Below are 12,552 nucleotides of genomic sequence, written 5' to 3'. Positions count from 1 at the left end.
TGGCCTGTGCTTCAGCTCCTGCCTCCAGGTTCCTGCCCTGAGTTCCTACCTTTGGCTCCCTGATGAACTGTGACCTGGGAGATATAAGATAAAAATAAACCCTTTTTTCCCCAAGTTGATATTGGTCAGAGTATTTTGTCACAGCAATGGAGAAACAAACTAGGACAGTCCAACTAAGTCCCCAGTTCTGTTTTTTCCGACAAACATCAGATACATAATCTGCTTTCTTTCTCAGTTGCCACCACTCTACTCCCACTAAAGTCAGCTTTCCGCCTGCTTTTCTATAGATTAGGACACAGAGTCCTCTAGTCTACCAGAGGTGGGGATTTTCTAAGCACCTAATGTATGCAGATTATTTTTCAGTGCTGGGAATTAAACCCAAGGCCTCCACATGCTAGGCAAGTGCTCTGCCACTGAGCTAAATCCTCAGCAGTTGTTTTCTTGAAACAGAGGTTCACTATGTTACTCAGGCTGACCTTGAACTCCCTGTGTTGCTCAAGCTGGCTTCAGATTCATGATTTTCCTGCCTCTGTTTCCCAAGTATTAGGATTATAAGCATGTGCCACCACGTCCGAAGTCAGATAGGTGCTACGCATCCCCACTCTACAGATAAGGAACCTGAAGAGCATAGAAACAGAGGAATATGTTTTGGATTTCTGGGATTCAAAACCCTTTTCTCTAACTCAAAACTCCATTCCTTTTCCAAACAAAATGACATTTCCTTCCCCACTCCTTATTTTAAACTTTCCTGATTGATTTATTTATTTTTAATTATTTGCCATTTTACTACAGATTCCAACTGAGGAAACAGACAACAGAAGGAATTAGAGTTCTCACACATCACTGAGGATCATTACTTTTGGTCTTCATTAACCATAATGGAGCTAAATCCCCATTCTGAGGCCTTTAGATGGGCCTGGGGTAAATGTTACTATTTTTTACTTTGAGGAATTATCCTCATCCATCCCTAGGTAAGAGCCAATCTTTCTCCTTAGTCAAAGGGGATTCAAAATGGAACTAATGCTTAGTTGATATTCTTGGACTATTTTCCTCCCAATTTGGCTGCTTTTTCCTGGCAGTCCTAGAGACTGAAACCAAGGCCTTCTGCATGCTAGGCAAGTGCTTTACCGCTGAGCCACACCACACTTCTTCTGAGTTGTTCTGTCTTGGCTCTTGGGTCCTGACCATTTCCATCTTGGTAAGTAGGGAGGCTGATTTCCTTTCTATCTCCCCAAAGCATTTTGCCTTGTCTCAGAGAACTGCATTGACACTGAAGTCATTCCTCTTGCTCTTCCTGAGGAATCTGAGAATTCCAGGTACTGAAGTCCATCATCTACCTTTGACCTCCGCAATTGGCTTAAGTTACCGACGTAGATTTACTTCTTTGGTAAATCTACTTAGCTTTTTCACCTTGATGGATGACGTCTTTTTAACTAATGTTTAGAAAAAGCTTAATATAGGACAAACATTTTACAATGATCTTGAGGCACAATGACATCACCTCCCTCCTCAAGGAGTTGCAATGTATTAAAATAATCAACAGTAGCTGCTATTTATCAAAGGGTCACCACTGCTGGACACAGCTACATGTACCTGTAGCTCCAGTTACTTAGGTGCAGGAAAATCACTGGAGTACAGAAGTTCAGGGTCATCTTGGAAAACATAGAAGACCCTTAATTCAAAAGAGAAAAGGGGAGAAGGGGAGAAGAGAAGGGAAAGGAAGGAAAGAGAAGAGAAGAGAGAAGAAAGGAGAGAAGAGGACAGGACAGAATAGGACAGGGCAGGGCAGGACAGGGCAGGGCAGGACAAAGGGCCAGCACTTGGCAGGTTCCCTACATGAAGCCTATATTCTCTATTTTATTTAATTCTCCTGTAGTGGTTACTCTTGCATCTCTGATTCAATATCTGACAGAAGCAACTTAAAGGAGTAAAAATTTATTTTCCCTCATGATTTTAAACAAATTTCCATTCATGATGGCAAGGAAGTGATGGTGGTAGGAGCAGCTCCAGTGTGACAGTGGGAGGGTGTGGAAGAGTGCTCAAATCTTAGCAGACCAGGAAGAAGAGACCCCAGTTGGTCTTATTTTCTACCCTTTGGCCATCTGTGACCTTTTGTGTTTCTGGCCCTCTTTTGCGTGAGGGAGCTTCATTAATGAGAACTGAAGGATGCATTAGTGTTCTCTCCATCCCTTGTTCTATGTTCTGTGAACCTTAGGTGTAGAGGTTGAATTGTAGATGTGCCACTTAGGTTTGATCAATTCGCAGACAATCTCTGTGTTTGACCAATTGTGGAACTCTGTAATAATCTCTATGTGTTGCAAAAGAAGATTTTTTTTTTGATGAGTGGTGACAGGGATACTTGTCTGTAAATATACGAATCCATATTTTGCACACTGTAAGAAATTTACATTTGTCTAGGAATGTGAAAGCCTTGAGATTTTTGCTAGGATTTATGACCTCTCCTCCAGCCATGTGTATTTGGCTATGTTCACAGAACCAGATATGAATTGCCTTCCACTGAGTGGGCTTTTAGTTCAATTGGGTAGGTGTTATTACCCCCAAGATAAAAGTACCACTTCTGCACCAATGTTGTATGCTATGCTGGTCATTGATGTGGTTATTAGGCCTTAAAGCTAGGGTTGAGCCATCGATTGATGCTCTCCATATGCAAATTGTGTAGTGCTCTCCAAAGCTACGAAAGCTAGCCTTCAGGGAAGATGGCTTCCAGGTCAGTTCCAGCTCCATTGCTCCAAATCCTGTGTCTGAAGTATATCCTGTCTTCAGTAATAGTCTTAACTTCAAGTTCTGGGAGGCAATCAAGGACTGTGACAATAGTCTGTAATTTTGGGAGTCTCTTGGACTTCCCTGGCCAATAACTCTAAGGAAGGTTTCTCCTGCCTGGCATTGTTTCTTGTTCTATAGCCTTCTGCTATACATATGGGCTCATGTAGAGATATTGTATGTGTAATTTTTCAGTAGGTTTTTGGACTAATATGATTCCCTCTGTTTTTTTACACTAACTAGGCATTATTTATCTCTCCTCTCTCCCTATCTAACCCTCTCTCATGTCCTCTCCATTTAAAGTATTCCCATTTTCCCCATTTCTCCTTTGATAATACCTGTCTCCTATGGTCCCATCTCTTGTTAGGGTATGGAAACCACTGGGAAAGGACCACTCAGACTCCAGGTGTTCCAAATTAGCTGAACTTTATTTAGCTTGCCAGCGACTGCACTCTCTGTATCAGGATTTTGAGAATGCAGTCCTAACTCAGAGGAAAATAAAGCCTTTAAAGGCAAAATCCACATCCTGGAGGGCTGGTGCAAGATTTACTGAAAAATAAGAAGTTTACTCAAAAACAAGCAGTCACATGTTTATTCCTATAGGTGAGCTAGCAAGCAGTTACAGAAGCCAGATAAGTCTTAACTGGAGTCTTCCTGGGATTATATGGGTGTGTTTCTCTGGGGTCAGCTCTTCCTGGAACTGCTGGCCCAGGGCCAGGGTAGGGTCTGGGATGATTCACCAAGATGGCAGTCTTACACAAAACAGAGGCGCTCAGGCTATCACACTCTCCTGAGCTCCTTCTTCACCTTTATCCCCACAGTTCCTTGTATAACCCTCCCTCTGCCACTCCCATTTAAACACCCTCATTTTACCCATTTCTCCCTGTCTCTGACTGTTCTCTCTCAGGTTCTTTTGAAAATACATGTTTAAAAGGAGGAATAGAAGAATAAAAGGAAAAATTGAACCAAGGCTATTCCTAAACCTAGGAGGCAAACATTAAATCTTGCAGCTCCATGTTCAATATCCAGAGCATATGATGACATCATCTGAGTCCCAGTGGGCTTGGGCAACCTGTCTCTATTGGGCTCTGCTGCCTGCAGCACACATAGTCCTTCTCTTGGATCAATTCACTTGGTGTCTGCAGCTTTCCTCCAGAAATGCCCTATATTCCTAATACCTCCAACATCCTGGAGTTTCCATTGCAACTTAACCCCTCAACATTTCACACATATCCCACTACAGGGAATTTAACCTTACCACATATTGCCTCTGGAACCTTGGTGCAAACCTCCTTGACTCCATACTACAAAACTAGCACCAAGTGGCCAAACCTCCTTGGGCCACAACTACACTGGCCTCTGAATGCTTAAGTGGCTGAGCCTGGAAAAACACTTCTAAGTGGCTGTTTTCCAGCAGGATACATCTGCGGCTTTCTCTTTTTCAGATACTGTGTTTTCAAAGGGAAGTCTTTCAAATGCATTTGCGTTTTTACCCAGAGTATTCAATGGGTAGGGTCTTCCCCTCAAGTTACCTTTCCTATCAGTCCATCAAAGTGCAAGTCTTCATTTAATAGCGCTAATCTCCTTAACAATTACAGCTACTCGCTCTGCAGTTGCTCTGTCAATAATTTAAATGTGTCCATCTATCTCTCTTCTCATCAAAATGTACATTTTCAGTTCCCTATGCTATTGAGCAGGAATCACACCACAGTTCGAATGTGACATGATGCTGCCTTGAACTTTCTACCAAATAGATCAATACATTATTTTTGGATTCAGCCTCAGTCAAATTTTCAGAGCACAGGCACAGTATAGCTAGATTCTGTGCCAGCATATATCATGAATGACTTTCAGTCCAGTTCCTAAGTCTATGTCATGAAACCTCACAAGCACAATCTTTATTCTGTGCATGTTTATTAGCATTCTGATTTTCCAAATTCCCAGTAGTATTGACCATTAAGCATTCTAGGGTTTCTCTAGCCTACATCTTCAAACTTTTCCATATTCTTTCCACAAACCAGTTCCAGAGACCTAAGACCCACATGGTCAGGTTTACTACAGCAAGAACCCCACTTCTCTGCTACCAATTTTTTATATTATCTTTGTCATCACTATGAAAAAATACCTGACAAGTAACTTAAGGGGTGTGGTGGTTTGAATGAAAATGTCCCCCATAGGCTCCAAGTGTTTGGACATTTTGTCCCCAGATGATGGTGCTGTTTTGGGAGGTTTTAAAAGGTGTGATTATCCTGGAGGAAGCATATCACTGGGGGTAGGCTTAGAGAGTTCTTAAGCCTTGCCAGATCTCCAGTCGGTCTCTTGATTCCTGTGCCTGTGTGATGATGTGAGAGCTTAGCTTCCGCTCCGCCTCCAGCCACCTCTGCCACCATGCCTCCCTGCCAAGATGGACTATAATTCCCCTGGAACCATAAGCACAAATAAATTCTTCCTTCTATAATTTGCTCAGTGTTTCTATCACAGCAACAGAAAACTGACTAATACAAGGAGGAAAAATTTATTTTGGCCTATAATCTCAGAGGGATTTCTGCCTGTTATGTTGGGGAAGGCATAGTAGAAGGAATGTCTCTATCTATGGTGGCAGGAATGTGAAGTGGAAGTTGTTCAAATCTTGGAGGTACAGGAAGCAGAGACTTCAGCCTGAACCAGATATAGTATAACCTTCAAAGGTCCACCCTTAATAACCAATTTCTGTCAGCCACACCCCTCTTCCTGAGGATCCACAGCTTCCAAAACTAACACCACTCTCTGGGGACCAAGTGTTCAAAACATGAGTCTGTAGGGATAGTTCAGAGTCAAACCATAACACCGTCCAGCATCTCATGAGATTAAAGCTATTGTTTCATTTTATTAATGAAGGCATTGAGTCTCTATTTAAGCAATTAGCCCAAAGTCATCAATATATTAACTAGTCATGCTAGAATCTGAACATATATTTAGGTCCAATTATACCACTTTTTCATTTACATTGGACATTCTATACATAACATAGTGGGTAGGAACTCAGATTCTAGAAATAAGTGAACCTAGTTTTTAAATTCTAGCTCTGCTAGGTAATTACTATGTAATCTTGAACAAATTGAGTCTTTGTGAACTTCAGTTTGCTTCTCTGTAAAAATAAGGTGTAATAGTGCTTACCTCTTAGGGTTGTGATAAAACCTCAGAAGTTGGAGCTGGGACTTTAGGGCTGATATCTATGCCTGATATCACCTATAATAATCTATTTTCCTTGGTAGTCATATAGTGTGTGAATTACAAGAAAGCCACAGCCTCATTAGGGAAGCAATAAAACCACAAATCCCTTAAAGTGGCCAACTGGCCCTAATTGGCAGGCTGGCCTTGCTCAAGCCTTATCAACTGGTCACTCCCAGGACTGAAGAAGACTGTTTGTGGAGCCCACCTGTCTCCTTTAGTGCCCTAGATTGTTCCCCTGCCCTGCCTGAGAAAATAATCTTAGGAGGAAGACCTTCAGTCACCCGAGGACACCAGACCCTGGCACTGAACAAACTCCTGCAGCTGTGTTCAGTAGAATTCATATAAAAACCCCAAACCCCCTTTCCTTACTTTCAGATGCCTTCTTCCTGCAGAAAGGCTTCTATAATTTCTTGAATAAAGGACACATTCCTTGTCTGTTGCAGGTCTGGCTCCAGCTCTTATTTCTAAACTCTTAACTCCTTCCTTTTTCTGCTCTCTTAAACCTAACAGGCAGCACCCTGGAAAGTGTTATGTCTTACATTGGCTTGCTCCAGCCACCTCTAATCGGAGAGACATAATCAGTTCTTGGCTTAGAACTGATCATGCAAAGCAAAGGTGACTTCATAGACTGAGTCACTGAATAGCAAGCTCTCTAGGCTTCAGATTTCAGGTTACCCCTCTGCCTTTTTATTTAGGTATCTCTCCCTGAACAACTCTCCTTTCTTGAATCAAATACTGGAATTCATCCTGTCATCATCATGCTAACCATATCAAGCATGCAGTAAAAATAAGAGATGCTATCCAATCAAAGAGAAAAGTTGTTAGAGTAGGGAGAGCTCTCTAGAGAAACAATCACTGGAAAGCGTGTCTCTCTCGCTCTGTGTGTGTGTGTGTGTGTGTGTGTGTGTGTGTGTGTGTGTGTGTGTGTGTGTGTGTGTGTGTGTGTGTGTGTGTGTGTGTGTGTCTTTACATAGTTCTCTCTCTCTCTCTCTCTATATATATATATGTATATATATATTAACATTTTTTAAAGGGACAGGAGATTTATTGGGCTAAGCTATGAGTATTAATGCTGACATTAATGCTGGAGAGAGAGACCCAAGTAGCTATCCTAACTGGAAAACTCAGCAGTCTCATCTGACACTGAAAGCCTGGAAGCTCTTAAAGAATTTCTGGTTTTGAAAAACCAAAGGGGGTTAGGTCTGGTGTCAATGGAATATCTCTCCACCATTACCAACTCTATCATCAGCACCAGTACCAGCAGCATCACCAGCACCAGCAGCAATAGATCCACATTACTCAAAAAAGAAGTGCTTGCACAAGTGTACATGCTGCTGCTTTTCTTCAAATCTTGTTTCATCCAGATTGCCTGATCAAAGGTACTGCCCACATTTAAGGGAGGTCTTCCCCACACCTCGCATCCCTCTCAGGTTAACTCTTTGGAACCACTCCCACAGACAGGTGAGTTTCACAAGTTCTAGACAGCTCTTAATCTAGTCAAACTAACAACCAAGACCAACAACCACAGCTGTTCTCTGTCTTATCTGCCACCCACCCCTACTCTGTTGCCTTGTTAGGCTCATATTTAATACTCATGCAAGGTGCCTTATCCTTGGAGGAGAACCTTGCTTAACTCCTGTTGTGGAGCAGAAATAACTCTTATTTAAAGAGGCCTAGACTGTGCCCAGACCTCAACAACCATTGTCCCAGAGATAACTTGGGGTGTGCTTCCATGGGGAAGCTTATCCTCTTTGCCCAGACATACCTACACACCTCTTATACCTTGTTCCAGGACCTTCTTCTGCCAGGACAGAGATCACCCATTCTGAGGCATACAATAGGTACTTAACACATGCTTCTCTGATATGTAAGAAATATGGGACTTCACCTCCCAACAAGTGAGTAAGGGGAGAGTTGGTTCCCAAGGCCCATTTGCTTCTAGAGTCTTTCAGATTCATAAACAAAGGAGCTGAGATTCTGACCTTGGACAGCCAGCAGGCTGCAAGGCAGCAGAAGAGCCCTGCTGGCCCAGGCTTGGCTTGAAGCCATGCAGTGTGACCACAATACTCACATGACAGGCATGAGGCTGCCCCAGGACAGCCCTTCCTAGTCTTATTGAGGAGTATGGGTTGACCAAAGAGGTACAACAGTGTGCTGACTCTTCACATAACAAGCATAGGACGTGTCTTCCCCAGGTGCCAACATTTTGCCAAGGGGAAGAAGTGGCCTGGGTCGATAGAGACATTTTTCATGCTTTGTATGGCACTCAAAACCTTCACCAACAGCTCCTCCCTTGCAGAAGGATGAGTCTGTGAGGAAGGTAGGCAGGTACAGCCTCCTGCCTCTCCTCCAGGTCCATGAGTGGGGGCATCTCACTCAGGCCCTTCAGTGAACACAGCAGCTAGAGCAGAGACTCTGGGTGCAGGTATGGCCCTAACTGGCTTGCATCACATATCCATGTGGATGTAGGACTTCATGATCTGCAGGTTTATAGAACTCAGGATGCTTCCCACTGCTGCTCAGTGTTCACTGTGCTAAGAAGCTGGGTGCCCTTTGGCTTCTCAGGTATGGTGTGTGTCATCTGCTCCTACTTCATGTGGGAAACCACCTGCTGCCCCAGCAGCTTCAGGATGTGTTGGATATGCATGTAGCTATTCCTATTCACAGTGTTTCTAAGTCACATTGTAGTTATACCTGAATAAAGAAACAGCCTGACTTAGCTGTTAGTTTTAAGGCCAAGCATAGACCTGAACTCTGAAGTACCTGCAGTCACCGCCAGTGGTGGTCACTCCTCCGTTCTCACGGGTGTCAAGGCTGCTCCTCCACTTGCCCTGGGCTGAGGCAGCTCTTCTGCCCACCTGGTGCCACCTTCTGTCATTGCTGCTTCTGCCCAGTCCCGGACCCCAGGGCTGGTGAGGTGAGGAGACTGTGTCAGCGGAGCGGCACTCAGACACAGGACACCAGGTTCAGTGACACAGGTCTGGTTTATTGTAGGAAGGCACAAGCTTACATAGGGGAAGTGGTCCAATCACAGCACAGCAAGTAGAATACCTTATTAGCATAACAAGTTTAGTGTCCTTTCACAGTACAGCAAGTAGGATACCTTATTAGCATAACAGGTTTAGTGTACTAGTAGCATAACAGACTTAAAGTCCTATCACAGAATAGCAGGTAGGATGCCTCATTAGCATACTGGGTTTCACATCACAGAGCCTGGATTCCTGGAAACCAAGTGACCCTGACTGTTGCAATATCTAAGTGTTGCAATTTTGGATTCCAAGGGTGGTGATTAGGGAGTGGTGAGCTCTAGGTATCAGTCTTGTGATCTGCCAATGGGAGCAAATGTCACAAGGCATTTCTTGTGGCTCCAGCTGTCAAGGGCCATTGCCTCGGGCCTGCTGTATGGCTGTCAATAAGACTTTCACCCTAGGCTCAAGCCTGTCTCCCACAGGTACCCATTCCTCTGATGTCTCGTGGAACTTCCAAGCAAGCCAGGCCTTATCCCTACTATAATTTAAGCAGTCTCTATAGCAACAATTTGGGAAGTAGAAGCTAAGATTCACCCTTTTCTTATTAGAGAATCTTGTCTTCTAATCCCTAGTCTTAAAATCACATACACACACACACACACACACACATACACACACACACACACACACACACACACACACACACAATATCAAACAGACTTCTCAGTTCTTCTCACGGTTTTCAATGAGAAAGACAGAGCCTTGTTTCCAGCAGTCTGATATGCTAATTTAAGCACATCCATATTCATTCACTATCTTGGGAGGAGGGCAAGGGGGGGATCCTGAGGAATCAAGGTTGTATGCCCAGGTCACAAGAGGTCACAAGAGATCATGTGGCTCAGTGGGCTTGTTTACATTATAAACACTAGCTTTTTGATGCAAAGGTAAGTAAAAGTGATTGGTCCAGATTCTGTCCATATTGTAAAAGTCATCCCAACACCTATTAATGTTGGACTGAATAGCAATCAAAGGCTTCTTGGTGTCAGTCATATCTAGAGCTTGGGATTCCACAGCTAGCTCCATGACAAGGATATGGATGCTACCACTTACTTGGCAGCACCTTGGTGCATCTGAAGTGAAGTTTACATAAATTATTCCAGAAAAACTGCAGAGTTCAGAGGTATCCTGAAGTCACCCTGCAGTTAGGAAAGGGATAGTGGGGTACCTCACACACAAGGTTCTTTATGTCCAAAGACTTGCAATATTCTTGGTCTTCCAAAGAGGGAAAGGTGAACTTGGAGTGCACTGGTAAAAGACAGACAACATCCCACTGGGGACAGCTTTGGAAGTTTCCTACAAGGCCTTGGCTTGGACACTTACTGCGTACAGGCCAGAAAATTCTATGACTTTACAAACACTAGAACTACACATCCTCCCACACTGAATCCAGCAGCAGCAACATAATTCTCAGTGGCTTCACAAAGTGATGTGGGCTGCAGGTGATAGAGTTTCTCAAGGGCAGTTAGAAAAGCCAAAGAGATGGTGGGCTATTAGTACACAGTGTGGTCTGGTCTTCCTGCAGCCAGGAAAGGCTCAGCTTCAACAGATGCTAGTCCAGCACTCAGTAGGTGGCTTTGTTGAGCTCACAGATGAGCCCATGGCCCATGCCCATCACTTGGTTGCCTCCACCCAGAAAGAGCAGCATGGACAGGAGCCCATTGCCACCCAGGGCCCACCACCATGACTTTCCCAGCTCCTCTAAATCAGTATCAACCAGTGGAGGCACCAAAAAGGTCAAGGCCCCGCAGTAACACCTGGTGCCACAACCCAAGGTCACCTCTGTCTTGTTCTTACACGGATTATTAAGAGGAATTCTGAAGCTCTCAATGCATCTCCTAAGACTTAGGACTTGAGGTCTTTCCCTTCTTATAGTTGAAAGAAAGCAAGTCTTTTCCCAACTTCAACATCTTAGTGTCTCTCATCATTCTAGAAAGAGCAGACTTGCCATGATGAAGCCTTCTAATGAACCCTCAGCACCAAGGGGATAGAGAAAAAGTCTCTCCTGGAAACTTTGGGATACCATTGTTGGTACCAGTGTAGACTTTCCATTGAAATACCAGACTACTTAAACTCCCTCTTTGGCATCAGGAGACTTCAGGACAGGCCAGAAGGCCTGGATTGTATTAGCATGATCATTTTTCTGTTGACCTCCTTATGTCCAGTGAGGAATCTCATTTAAGTGAATTTTCAGTCTTTCCTCCGTTCCTGGGTTGTGTGGGATCAGAGTCGTGTCACAAACATCAGTCCTGCAGGGGATGAAGACATGGGGTTTAAATCCACTGCATCTTTACTGGTGGGATTTAAGTTAGAAGTTACTTCATTCTTCCCAGACAGGTTGTTCCAATATCAGGGGCAATCATCTGTGCCTGGTGGCTGTGACCTAATCTGCCTTTTTGTGAGGAGGGAGGAAACAACAGTGGTCTGACCCTCTGAAAAGTCTGAAGGACTAAGGGTTTTCCTAGCCTGGTTGGTGGTGGTGACTCAACCCAGAGTTGATTACTTAAGACAGACAGACAGATTGTTTGAAGCCAAAATACAGTTCTGATTTCCCGATTGTCTACTAGGTTCCAGGCATTGTATGCGCAGCTGCGGACAAGAGCTACTAACTGAATTCTGTAGATTGTCTCTTTAGTTTGCAATCCAATAACTAAGCACTGTTGGCTCAATACTGTCCAGAAAGCACCTGTGTCTCACATGGACTCCCTCACATGTGGAGTCTCTCTGCACCCTGGGGATGAGGGGAGGCATTTGCATGTCATACTTGGCTTCCCATATAGAGACCAAGCTCTAAGATTCTAGATCAAGAAACAGAGCATCCATCCTCTAGAGAGGTCAGAAAAAGGCACTTTTGACAGTGCATGGTCCTCTGGAAATCTGCCTCTCAGTCATCTCCTCCAGCCTTCCTTGTTCTCCAGCTACCTTGATATAGGGTGGAGAAGGAAAGGCTCAATGCAAATCTCACTGCTAAGAAACTTCTTTGGTAGAGCTTGGTCGGAAAGGACTTCAGTCAATATTTGGCCCCTTACTTACTTTCATTGTTAGTAAATGTAGTATTAGTCAGCATGCTGGAATTATATAAAATAAACATTTGTACTTGATAGTTGGGTTTCCCAGAACTATCTGAGCCTATCCAGGAAGTGTCAAGTAAACCTAGTTGCCAAGACTAGTGTTCTCTGCTGGAAAGCAACTGCTTTCTGAAAGCAAAAATGATTAAAAAGTTCTCTGTATTCTTTGTAGTCATGCTCAGATGCCGAGGAGCTCAGAAGATGGGCAACTGTGACCAGTAATAGTCATGTATATAGAGATTAGAAATGCATGTGAAAACGTCTCAATGTCAATAGGCTTGGAATGAATTTTTCTGTATGAAACTGTGTGTTTGACAACGAAGTGGAGATCTTTTTTAAATGTTGGAACCTCATTTAATTTTATGACATAGAGTTTATAATGAGTAAAAGGTTATATAAGCGTAATAATTCATCTGTAAACCTAGAAATGTACAGCCAATTTTGAAAGAGATGTACCCTAGCTC

The sequence above is a fragment of the Nannospalax galili genome, unplaced genomic scaffold (genome assembly GCF_000622305.1).
Source record: "Nannospalax galili isolate Female #2095 unplaced genomic scaffold, S.galili_v1.0 scaffold113, whole genome shotgun sequence".
NCBI classification, from domain to species: domain Eukaryota; kingdom Metazoa; phylum Chordata; class Mammalia; order Rodentia; family Spalacidae; genus Nannospalax; species Nannospalax galili.
The sequence above is the reverse complement of the archived record's forward strand: the minus strand, read 5'-3'. Positions refer to the sequence as shown.